General features: G+C 30.4%; 1 long non-coding RNA gene and 1 pseudogene across 1 annotated transcript; both read right to left on the bottom strand.

Moving 5' to 3' along the window:
• Positions 1 to 10,698: 10,698 nt before the first annotated feature.
• LOC120199422 lies at positions 10,699 to 12,035 on the bottom strand (annotated as a pseudogene).
• Positions 12,036 to 12,040: 5 nt separating this feature from the next.
• LOC120199527 lies at positions 12,041 to 13,387 on the bottom strand. Its single transcript, XR_005523464.1, has 3 exons — positions 13,329 to 13,387; positions 12,166 to 12,275; positions 12,041 to 12,068 (listed from the first exon to the last, which is right to left on the bottom strand). It is a non-coding gene; the product is annotated as an uncharacterized LOC120199527 (long non-coding RNA).
• Positions 13,388 to 13,812: the final 425 nt, after the last annotated feature.

The following is a 13,812-nucleotide window of genomic DNA, read 5'->3' as shown; positions in this document are numbered from 1 at the left end:
ATTTTAATAAAAATAATTATATTTTTTGAAACTTATCACTTCAACGTGATAAATTTAAATAAAAGAATATTATTTGGACAAACTCGTTATATAGATATAACAAATTTATCCTACACTGTAATTATTTTTTTGGTGTTTAAAAGTCAGATTTTTTTTTTGGTAATACAGATCAGCAACAAAAGCTAACTATTGAAAGCTTGGTCCCGTGTAATCAATTCAGCGACCCCCGGCGGGGGAGTTCGGTGAATAACCACTCCGATTGGCTGCCCCCTGGCTAGATTCGACAGTTTATCGACCACCTTGTTTCCGTCTCGTCTAATATGGCTAATTTTCGTTTCCCACTCCTTATTTGAAAGTCTTAGAATTAATTCAACTATCGTTCATCCGTAGCCACTGCTTGAACAATTATTGATTGCTTCCACTGCCATAATAGAATCAGATTCAACTTCTACCTTCTTGAGTCCGAGATTCAACGCATAAGAAAGGATATCGTGAATTGCCCAAAGTTCAGCCATCAAAATCGAGCATTTGCCGAGACTTCGGCTGAACCCAAAGTTCAAAACAATCATTTTAAATATTAAAATATTTACTTTAATCATTCGAGAGTATGTCTACCTCAAGTTTGTTGGATGGAATGTTAATTTGGTATGGATTAAATCAAAAATAAATATAATAATTGAAAGTAGAATAAACTGAAAAGGAAGATAATGTGATAAATTTATATATCAACTATTTCTGTTAATGACACAATGAAATTTGGTGGACAATTGTAATATATGTGTCACTCTTTCATAATATGAAGATTTAATATTAGATAAAATAAGTTTATTAAAATAGTAAAATACTGGATTAAGTGAAAAAAACAACTTTCCATTTCACTTGATATATCCCACGAGTTGAGAGTATTCTAAAATTACAACTTACCATTAAAGATCGAATGAATTAATAAATGTATAAAATCTTTAGTTATTTAAAATTTGAACTATTTTAAAATTATTTGTGTCGATTCACTCTCTTGATCACATTTTCATTGATTAACTCGAGATCGACAGTTTAATCAATTTATCAGACGTGTAATTCCATTTTATGGCAAACCTTTAGTAAAGATAATGTTGAACTTTTGGATTTTTTAATTAATTATTAATATCTCTTCTATCGATCGATTAATCTAGATCAAATACTACAGAGATAAAAATAATCCTCTCAACATAATTTATTTCATTCATAAATGAATTATCAGGATTCAAATACCTAATTTTCTTTAAAAAAATATATATATTGAGTCATTCAACTAGACTGGTTGTTGGTTAAGCTTTTAGACTTTAGTCACCGACAGAAATAGAATAAACATCAAAATTTCCGTTCAAAATTTGAAAAACTCATGATTTGATAGAGAGAGAAAAGTAGTGTTGACAAATTTGGCTAGAACTGCAGTATCCTCCATACATCGATAGACAAAAACGGTCCAAATATGGATATCATCAGATGGGAAATGAAATGTCTGTTTTCATGACAAAATATGTCAAAATATACCAAGTATAAACTATGTATCCATCAGTAATAGTCAAAGATGGGGAGAGTTAACAATAAAAGGTTAATTTAAAACTAAGGAACCGCAATGAATAGGTATAACAAAAAAATGTTATAAAAAACGTAACCTTTTATTGGACGTAATCTAGAATGTTAATTTTTTCTTAATATTTTTGTTAAACCGAAAACGTTACATTATTCATAATATTTTTGATTCAACCAAAAATATTAAAAAAAATTAAAAAAATTAACATTTTAAATTGCTCCCAACCAAAAGTAATATTTTTTATAACATTTTCGATTCCACGTATCATTTCTTGATCTTAAATCAGACTGCGATATGACAGACAAGTGGCCAAGAGGAAACAGACAAGCAGCACTTCAATTAGACAAGACAGGAGTTAATCCTCAATGAACATGAATGTTTCACTAGTAAGATTTAACTTCAAGTACGCAACTTCTGAATTAAATAAAATTTGAATGATTCTATAAACATGGGACAAAACAGCAGTAAGAAGAGAATAATAGAACTCAATCTATCAATTTCAGATGCTGGTAGAGAAGTGGGAACGCAAATTCAACAAATTTCAGTCTGTCGAAATCCTTCGTTATTATCCTTGAGATCTCGGGTTCGTACTTCGTACACCGCAAATGTCAGGGGTATGAACGTACATCATCAAATGATTGAGAGTATTTGAACAACTATTGTCTTGTATTTACGCCAAGATGCATAAAAAAAAAAGTCTCGAAATGAATCTATAAAACCATTTGCATCAAATTAGGATCCAGAAATATAGAGTTAATAAAGCTCATCAATTTAGATTGTAAATGGACTGTCAAATATGTTATAACAGGAAACTACATAAAGTGACTGAATTTATCTCTTCGGGCCATTAAAGGTTGAATATCTATGTTTACAAAAGCATTATACTAACAACTGAGATTTATCCCTAAGAGGCTCCCACGGTTATCCCTAAAATAAGAACCTAGAACCTAGAATCTACCCAAAAACATTAGAACTTGAAACTAGGACAAGATCAGTATGATATATAAATTTATGGGTTTTAGTTTTCTATTATACTCATCAGTTGTGCAAAACACTTGATAGTGAAGTTAAACCTAAGTTTGGATGTTACTCTTAATCAACAGGAAATAGGAATTAGCTAGTTCCAATGAAAATTATCATACTAATTCGTAGACTCAAAGAAAACATTTCCAGTGAGTGATGCGTTTTTGTTACTACTACAACAACAACAACATTTCGTAACTAATGAAAGTATGAGCAATTAACAAAATTTCACCTCTCTTTGTTTTTGTTATTGTTATTTTCATTGTTTTCACATTTGAATCGTCGAAGGAAAGATAACAAATAAGAAAGCAACCCAAATCTAAAGATCCAGACGCAAATCAATAGGAATGATGACAGTAACGATGAAAAAGGAAACTACCGAAAAGAAGCAACAAAGACAAAAGCCAAGCTGAGATCTGAAATCACAAGGCGAAAAAAAAAGAGATAGGAAAAGGCGAGATCCACGCAAACCTCACCGCGGTCTCCGATTCAGTTGATGCAAGGCGGGATCCGAATCGTGCTTCCTCCAATCACAGCCCGTCACCTGGCTTAAAATTCAAAATCGAATCTAATCTAATGTTAAGGAGCAGCCAATCAGTTCCCGACCTGCACCAAGCGAATTAGAGACCGCCGGTAACTTAAATCAACCTCCAGCTCCTTTTCCCCCTTTACCGAAATGGTTGGTTTCGGGAAAAGGGAACTTCCATGCCAGCTATAACAATTACCCTTTCTATAACCCTATCACTGGCCATTTTTGCCCGTTATTTATAGTCGCAACAGGCCAGTCTCTTCACTCCACGTGTCTCAGAGAGCTCCTGTTCCATCCGTGAGCAGACCAAGCGAAAAGTCTTACCGTCTCCACTGGGTACTTAAATCGCAAGGCAATGACGTGTGATTTTTTAAGGTTTTTTCTTTTTTACTTTCCTGTTTCAAAGTTTGGACTTTTACCAAAATATTATCATAAATATTTTTTATTAATATATGATAAATACAATATAATATTTATTAAAAGTAACTCTAAAATTATTAAAATTGAACGCTCACACTCTTGACGTTCTTGGTGCTTGAACCCGGGTCTCAAAAAACGATAATCGTTTATTTATCACGGAAATCACTCAATTCATACTATTATCAGTATTTTTTTAATAATTTAAAATAATTATAAAATATTATCTACTTTAGTTTGAGAATTATGCGCGCTCTCTATTTTTAATCTTGCTCATTACTCTTTTTTTTTCATTTTCGTTAATATCCGACGACACCAATTTTAAAGATGGTTATGGATTGCCAACCTTCTTTACTTTTTCTTTGTATTTTAGTTTTATTGAATCTGTAACGTATTTCTTTGCTTTTATAGCATTTTTTTAGGTTCTTGATATTTTCTATTATTCGTTTGGTTATTTTTTTTTAATTTATTTAGGGTTAGATTTAACATCATATCGACTAATTAACATAACTCTTATTTATCATTATGCCGACCTTTTTTGCCTTTGACACTCGAATTGAATTTGAATACGTAATTTTATTTTAAAGAACTCAAATTGAATTTAGTTCAAAATAAATTTACCTAATTTAAGTATTAATTAAATTTTATTCGAGTCTCATATAACTCATATTTTATATAGTATATTTTACAACCTTAGTTGAAGGCAAACGCTGAGCTACAGTAAGAGCACGTGCGAGTGGTTTACATATGCAACGTGGAACTGCGGTGTTATAAAGACGAAAAAAGAAAGAGAGAGAATAAATGGCCTCGACTCTTCCATTTATTTTCCAAATTAATTAATTATAATATCAGGACTGACTTGTGATGATCAGAGATTCTTCGTTAAAAAGTTTATTTTTTTAAATTAAATTTTTAGTAGAAATCAAAATATAATTTTTTAGCTGTTGAAACAAGGGAATATTATACGAATTTTATTATTTAAATTATTGCATCTACGGACTATTAGATTTTGGTTTAATATTATATATCATTTTAAAAAGTATTATTAAATCAATCGATAATGAAATCAATTTGATTTTAATTCAATCTGTTTGATTTAATATATATTTAATTCTCAATTATTATCGATTCACAAATATATCAATAGTCGATTTTATAATATCAATTAAATCATCTTAATTTATTCGAGTGGTACAATCCGATTTTAGTAACATCAAAAAATCTATATAATATATACTCCACTAATATACATCAATTGTATTTTCTATTTAGAAAAATATATTATTGTTTTTTTTATTTATTTATTATGTATAATGGACTTTCGCACTTTACCAGAATTAAATGATTTAAAAATCAGATTTTTCAATAGTGTGAATTTTTTTATTAAAACATTATTTGTCTTTAATGCTAATAATTGTATGTCCCCGTGATTTTCTAAGTTTTATATAAAAAAAAGTTTACTAAGTTTAATTCATTAATATTTTTTACTAAGTTTAATATATTTTTTCAAATAAAGTATATTAGATATCGTTGAGTTATATACAAATGATCATTTTCGTCAATAAAATTTAAAAAATTATAAAATATTTATTAAATTTATTAAATGATTATAAATTATTAATAATTTATCTAAATACTATAAAATAATTATTATATTATCAAACTTTTATAATTTATTACAACATTATAGTGACTATTTTGTAATAATTCATTAAATTTAATGAGATTTTATAATTTTTAAAAAATTAATAGCAAAAATCATTCTTTGAAGAGATTAGAAGACGTCTGCAGACATAAGACCACGTCTGCACCGCGCAGACCACGCGCAGACGTTAGAAGAGCCTATATCTTCTGAAAAATAAACGGTCTACGAAACTCAATGTCTGCGTGTGGTCTGCGCGGCGCATACATAAGAACTTTGAAGACCTTAAACAGTGAAAACAAATACCACCTAAATTTTCATATATAGCGTCACAGTTGAGTCATAAATAAATATTAGCAGTGCCAGATTTATTAAAGATTCAAAGTGTCTATTTTAAAATTTAATTTTTTTTCTTCAGATAATTATATATTTTAATAGTTATGTACATCTCATATAAAAAGTTTATGACTAATATCAATATCAGGGACCTTTAATTTTTTTATATTTATAATTAGATAATTTTTTATATTTATAATTAGGACCCCTAATTTTTATAATTTCATAAATTTTTAGTTTTTATCCTCTTTATCAATTTTTCTTATTGATTCATTCATTTTTTAATTAAATTTAACCAACTTTTTATATTTATAATTAGAGCTCATAATTTTTATAATTTCATAAAATGTTTAGTTTTTGACCATTTTTTTTCATTTCTCTTATTTACTCATTCAATTTGGAATTAAATTTAATCATGTTTTCCTCTCTCTTTTTAAATATTACTCTTCAGTTTATCAAATATTCTTTAATTTTTAGTATTCTTCAATCTCAAGCTAACAATTAAATAATATACAATTATTTTTATTTATTTATTATTCAAAAACAAACTATGTATCATACATGCATTCGATCTTTTCTATTTATTATCTCTTAGTTGTATTTAAGGTATTTTCTCAATGAAATAACAAGAATAATATATTTCCACAAAATTTAGTCATTCTTCTATGATTAATTTATGTAAAATTGAATTAATTGTTCAAAGTAACGAAATATACTTTCATTTTATAAAGGTATATTTTTTTAGTTTTCGTTTAAGGCTCGAAAATGTCTGAGACAACTTTGATTAATATTTATGATTCTACTTTAAAAAATATTTTTAGATTTGTCACTGAATATTAATCGTATAACCGAGTGAAGCAAATAAAAATAAATAATTGTTTGATTTATTTTATTTTATTTTATTTTATTTTATTTTATTTTCGGTGGTGTTTAAATGTGGACTTCTTGTTGTTATGTCTCAGAAACTGCAGTAGGAGCACTTCGCTCTCTGCTAGAAAAAAAAAAAGGAGAAAATTAGTCAACAATTTCACCTGCCCCTATTGACGTCAAATCTGAATGGCTTCGGAGTCTTCCTCCTACTATTCAAATGCGATCAAATAAATTGTAAATTACATATTTAGTGCCTAAATTATTAATTTAAATTAATTTTAAATTTGATGATATGTTGTCAAAAATGAACGGAATTATCATTCAAAAATGATATGATATATTATCCTAGTTCTTTTAGTTTTTCTCATTTGTGGTGTGTCATTTATGGTTTTTTTATCTTTATTAATCGGTAACGGTATTAATTTTGATGTTGTTTGTTTGTCACCGGTATCTTTTATTATCCTTTTTATTTTTAAATCACATCTTTATATTTTTCTTTTGTATTTAATTTTTAATACTTGTGATTTTATGATATTTTCATTTACCTTTATGACACATATTTTCTTTGTCTTTTAGCTCTTTTTTTATGGTTTAGCCATTTTTTATCATTTAGTTTTTTTAAGGGTTGATTTGATATCGCTACAACTAATCAATATGTCGTTTAACTGTTGTCATAGTAATCTTCCCTACTTTGGACCCTCGAGTTTGATTTGGATACTTGATTTACATTCGTGGATAGTTTTTTCACGTTTATCGACTCTGATTTGTTGTTTTGACGGTGGGTATTTAATAACTTAATTCCCTTTTGCGATTCTTTTGTTGATACGATCATATATATTTGTAATTATCCCTACTCGAGTTTTCGTTAGGTTTTTTTAATATTTATATGTATGGTCCTCATGTGATCTTAAGTTGTTAATTTTGTGTTAATAGTTTTAGGAAAATGTTATAATTATATGATTAATTTACGAGTATGATTGTAAATTTTCAATGTAATTTAAAGATACTTCTTTTTTATTGAAATTAGAATTGCCCGTCCAACTCAATTGGTAGAGCGTAAGGCTCTTAACCGTGTGGTCGTGGGATCGAGCCCCACGGTGGGCAATTCATAATTCTAACTGCCAGAGGTCTCCCACTGAAGCTGCCCTCAACCTGGTGTTGAGGACAGTCTACTATCCTACCTCCTCCTTACCCCATTACATATGAGAATAGAGTTAGCTATTTTTTCCTTTTTTATTAAAATTAGTGGCTTTTATAAAAAAAATAAATGTGATATTATCTTATGATGATATTAAAATATAATAAAAATAATAATTTTAGTTCTAGAAGTGTAGTTTACTATATATATTACTATCCAACATAGTTTCCATTATTATTTAAAGGCTTAATATAGAAAAGGCAACAATTTTTTTCTTTTCAATTTAAGCGTCTAATTTTTTTTTATCGTCTAACGTTATCAATACTATCCTTTTAAGTGTCTGAATTACTACGGTTATTAAAAAAATACGTTAAATGACGCATGTCGCGTTTAGAAAAATTTTAGATTTTTTTTAAAAATACTTTATATTCTAAAAAAACATTCTTTTTTAAAAAAATATCTCTCCCTCCGACCGAGTGAAAGCAAATTCACTCCCCCATTCTCTCTCCCTCTCCTTCTCCTTCTCTCTTAGGATTTGTACAAAACGATTTGGTCTAGCACTGATACAAGGGTAAATGATGGTTAATGAATTTCTTCGACGGTGGATGAGTGTTCGCCAAGATGATTACGATTAATGATGATGATGAACTTTAGGTTACAAATTTTAAAATTTTGGGAGTTTTTCCAAAATTTAAAAGAATTTTATGTTTTTTTAATATAAAAATTTTATTGAGATTTTTTTAAACATAACATGTGTCATTTAACAGACATTTTTAATAATTTTTATGGATGAGATATTTAACATTATAATGTATGTAATGTAACTTTTTCTTTGAACCTACATAACACTTCGATAGTCACCAACAAGATAAACATATAATTTTATATTGAAAATGAACTTCACAATTTTAAGGGAACAAACCTATAAATTTTTTAGAGAGAATGAAAATAAATTTTCAATAAAAACAAAAAATATCTAAAATTAAAAATTATGAAAAAAACGACAACTCTTACTTGTCCCTTATAGATCAATCCCTAATCATCGGCTAATCACGGCTCTAACTCCAATATAATTGTATCATGAGGCTTTAAGTAGATAAGATCTTCATCGACGACCGACTCACATCTTCTTAGGGCAACGTAACTGTATCATAAGTGAGTCTCACTTAGGGAGGACCGAGAAGAGTGTGGTTACACCTCATATAACTTTTAAACTCTCTTATGTTTTAGATTTTTTTTATATATTTTTATTAATTATCTAATTGTGTATCCGTAAAATTTTATAACTCCATTTCTCTTAATATTTTAATATAACCTCTTAAGATCTCACCTCTTAACATAAAATTTTGTGTCTATTCCACTCCCGCGTATATAATTTTGCAACACAACAATGAAATGAAATGTATAACAGATCCAGTTAGTATAAACTAGTAAAAGGCAACGACAAAAGCATGGATCGACTTTAATCTACGGCTAAATCTAAATCACTTCAGAATAATTTGTTCTATAAGAAACTTATATCGTCCGCAATAAGACTTATAATATTACTTAATAAATAAAAATCATTTAAAGATATGCATTTATAATATTATTTTTCAAGATATTTGAAAGTAAATAGTGACAGGAACGTAAAAAACAAAAAAATAATATAAAAAAGTTATAATCAAAAAATCAAATTAAACAAAATATAATATTAACTAAATTATCGAATTAAAAGAAATTATATTAGGAGTGACCAAATAAATTAGTTACGAAAAATTAATTAAAGACGTAAAAAATTACAAATGAAATTGTAAAAACAATCCAATTACTTTAAGACCATTCATTTTCTCAGTTATTTCATAATTTTAAAAAATTACAAATGAAATTGTAAAAACAATCCAATTACTTTAAGACCATTCATTTTCTCAGTTATTTCATAATTTTAATAATTTAAAATTTTAAAAATTTAAGGCTGAACTCAAATAACATTAAACAATTCCGGCTTTTAGAAATATTGAAAGACTTATCAAGTAAAAAATTTAGGTTTAATATTAAAATAAATGTCCAGACTGTACCTCTATTTTCGAATAGGTTTTTACGGTGTTTCTTAATCTATATAGGTGTCTAACGTTACAAACGTTATCCATTTAGGTGTTCGGACTGTCAATGACGTTAAGCGACACGTGTCATAATATGGTATAAAACGTCAACTTATCGTCGATCGGTCACGATTTTATAGGGTTTTAGTCGTCGGAGAGAGATGAGATCGAGTGGAGCTTCATCGACGACAAAGAACAACATCGATATAGATTTAGAGGTTGAAATGTTAAAGGTTTTCAAAGTTGTGAGGTTACTTCAAAATGTTTATATTTTTCTTTTAAAAAACTATATAATTGTTTTTTAATTGTAATAAAAATTTTAAAAGCATCATATTGTGACATATGTCACTTAACAGACAAATTAGTATCATTGAAGATACATACACCTAAATGACTAACGTTTATAATGTTAAAATTTTGTCGACGACAAAGAATGACGATCGACGTGAATTTAAGGATTGAAATGTTGAAGGTTTTTAAAGTTTTGAGGTTACTTCAAAATGTTTATGTTTTTCTTTTAAAAACTATATAATTGTGATTTTTTAATTTTTAATAAAATTTTTATAATAAAATTTTTATAATGAAATTTTAAAGGTACTAGATTGTAACACGTTAACAGAGAAATTAACGACCCAAACATCTAAATAGCCAAAAAAAAAAACGACTTGGGTTTAAAAACGGGTACCCTACTTATAATGCAGACCTAAAAGTCAAAATTTAAATAATGTAAATTAATAAAGCACTAGCATCAACTTAATGGACAAAACATGATTGTCCATTGTTTTAATATGTAATGGAGTAAGAGGGAAGCAAGATAGTAGGTTGTCCCAATACTAGGTTGAGAGCAACTTCCGTAAGAGATCTCTGAATTATGAAATGTCATTCATAGGACTCGATCCCACAACCTCAAGATTAAGAATCTTGTGGTCTACCAACTGAGCTGCATGATCATTTCTTAAATAAATAAATGTAAGTGGGGTCCTCTCATTCTAAGTCAATCAAATTCCAAAAGCAAATAGCCATAAACACGGCCTCTTTAATTATATTTCTATTATTACAAACGGCTACAAGTTCCAACACTGTCCTTTATAATGCCCATGTATTTCCCTCGTATATTTGACAAAATGCTGGAGAAAATGGATAACCAAGGGGGAAGGAGATACCAAGCCAGTTCGCTACTCGGTTCAGGAGGCTCAAGGTCAGTGTAGCCAGCAATCGGGTAACCTTGGGCAGTGCCGGATAACTGAGTGTCCCGACTACGAACCAGTTGGAACTCAAGAGAGCAACCGCATCAGATGCAGGCTTGTTCTTTATAGTGAAGAAAAACTGAACAACACTCTTAAGTGACATGCCCACAACAGTGAAGAGAGCCACCACAAGAGGCATGCAGGGATCTTCGGCTTCCCACACAATCATTCCAACCAAAAGCGACAGAATTGCGCTGAACAGAGTTTACGAAAGCACAATGCCTCTTCGTTCTTCGATGATGGTGTTGACATCCGGATTTTGGACACCGGCTGTAAATAGTTCTACGGAGGCACTCGGTGCAGGGGCAGCTTTTAATGAATTGAACGTTTCGATGTTACTCTTGCCCTTACCTTCCCATGCTTCTCTGTTCATCATCAGCTCTTGGAAGGAGATCTCACTACTTCCCTTATATCAGGGAATCAATGAGGCAACACTGTAGGGAATGACATGATTATCGACTGTATTCAGGCTTTTGTTTTTATTCGGTGCATCGTGATCTCTATAACTCCATGCCGCTTTACCTTGAACTTCTTTCAGCTGAAGATTTTGGTCCTTTAAATCCTGCAACTGGCAGGGCGCACAATATTTTCAGTACACGCAATGCAGAAAGTTCTACAGAGTTGTTAATAAACGATTGATGGTTCATACCCCGGTATGATACATTCAGTGGTACCAGTCAAACTTGCAGATAATTTAAGATATTTACCTCGCCCTCTGATAGTTCAATCCTGGCAAAGGCCTTGTCATGTTCCCCTTCGAGTTCAATTAACTCCGACTCCATAATTCTGGTTTCTCTAACAGCTGCTTGGAGATGTTCCTCGAGCTCCTTCCTGTCCCAAACAAGAGTCTCCAACTCAAATTGCATCTCATGTAGATGTTGTTCCAGCTGCAAACAAGACCATGATTCTTATATCAATTAATAAACAAGGCGGCAGACCAAGACTTCAAAGCAAGTCAAGGATCTAGTTTATAATCACTAAAGAATATTGTACAAATCGAAAAGGCGGCGGCTTTAACATCGATAATTTGCAGGCATGAATTAGGAAAACCATAGTACGTGTTTCTCAGCTAAGGTATACTGAAAAACTAACCAGCTTTTCCCTCTGCAAGGTAGTCAACATCCTGTAAGGAAGCGATACAAGAGCAACCGTCCAAAGCAGTGATTTGCGGAACATATTCACAGGAAAGGAAATTGCTGCCTTTACCATCTGCAACCAGGTTTTAACAGAAATAAAGATCATTTCGTCTCGAAACCGTACCGATTTGCTTAGAGAAAATCGCATGGTTACCGCGTCGTTACGTTACCTTGTGAAACATCATTATCACACCAGCCATTATTGATCAAGGGAGCTTCTTCTTAATAATTACACCCCGCATACTGCATAACCATAATAAAAGATTCAGCTTGCAATACACTGCACAACATGAACCCCATAATCATTTTCTAAAGGCACCACTAGACAAAACAAAATGCAACAAAGAAATAGATTCACAAAATGAAGTGGATAATCATTCATATAAAAACTCATCCTTTGGAGAAGAAAGATAACAAACACTATTCCTAAGATCACTCGGCATATGATGCACGACAAAAAAGCCACATTCAGACGATAGAAACTACCAAGAGACCAAAAGCCTATGTGTCATACAAGGACGGACGCAGGATTTTACATTAGGGGCAAACTTGAACTTCAGAAATTTTAGGGATGAAAACTTTTATGTTAGGGACAAACTTGTGTTAGGGCGAGCTTGAACTTAATGAAAACAAATTTTGAAAATACATATAGCACCATAAAATACATATAGCACCATCCCCTGGTGTCATAGATGCATTAATTACAATAAAGCAGCAATAATTGTCTGCTTTCCTTTCTTACAAGCTTCACTGGATGAATTGGAGATAATTCCACTTTCCGGATGAACAAAATCTCATCTATTCTAACAGATGCATATAAAAATATGGCTCCGGAATTATTGTTTTGCCACAATTTTCTCATCAAAAATTGCTTCTAGATCTGTTTTCCATGGCGACAACACTATCCAAAAATGACGCTATTTTTACCTGTTTTCCATGGCGACAACACATTTAGAACTAAAAAGATTGCAGGACGCGAAATGCAGAAAGCAGAAAACAGAAAACAAAGGAAATGATCAGTTCATCGATCAATTACGAAAACAAAAAGGATATTGACGGTAAATGATATCATTACGATGTGAAAATCAAATCATATCACTAAAACACAACTTGAGCGGAAAATTGATCTCGACGAACGGAAGTAGGGATAAAGAAAACAAGCAGAGGCGGCGCATTACTTAAACCCTTGATTATAACACTAGAATGAACAACGGAAGCAAAGCGTTTCACCTAGTTCAATATATATATATATATATGTATATATATAGACATAGAGAGAGAATGAAGAATGAAGAATAAAGAGAGAAGGTTGGAAGATTGGGGAAGTGCTTACAGTTACAGTAGAGAGAAAGCAATGGAGAGAGCAGTAGAAGAATTCAAATTTAGTTTCATTTAGCACTTACAAAGTGAGAGTGGTTTGAGTAAGAGGGGAAGGCTGTTATGAAGGGGAGAAAGGTGGCACCTAGAGCGCGCCGTGGCAGACACGTATGCATGTTTACATGCAATTTATATTTATTTTATTCATGGAAAAGCTTATCTCATGGTGATTTATTATGACTGTGAAGAATATCCTACTCCTAGTTTCAGCGATACCGCTCACCGCCATTGTTTTTTTGACTTCCTTTATGTTTCCTTCGCCTTCATTTGGACATTTTATAACATTGAAACTAATCATAGATCATATACATATATACACACACATACATAGAAGGTTAAAAACTTGACTAAAAAATTTGAAAAAAAATAAATACAAACTAATTTAAATGTATCGATAAACGAATTATAAAATAAAATTAAACTATTGAAGATCATCAAAA

This window comes from Hibiscus syriacus, unplaced genomic scaffold (genome assembly GCF_006381635.1).
Source record: "Hibiscus syriacus cultivar Baekdansim isolate YM2019G1 unplaced genomic scaffold, ASM638163v2 tig00005459_pilon, whole genome shotgun sequence".
In the NCBI taxonomy this organism is placed as follows: domain Eukaryota; kingdom Viridiplantae; phylum Streptophyta; class Magnoliopsida; order Malvales; family Malvaceae; genus Hibiscus; species Hibiscus syriacus.
Note: the sequence above shows the minus strand (reverse complement) of the source record. Positions and strands in the feature narration are given on the sequence as shown.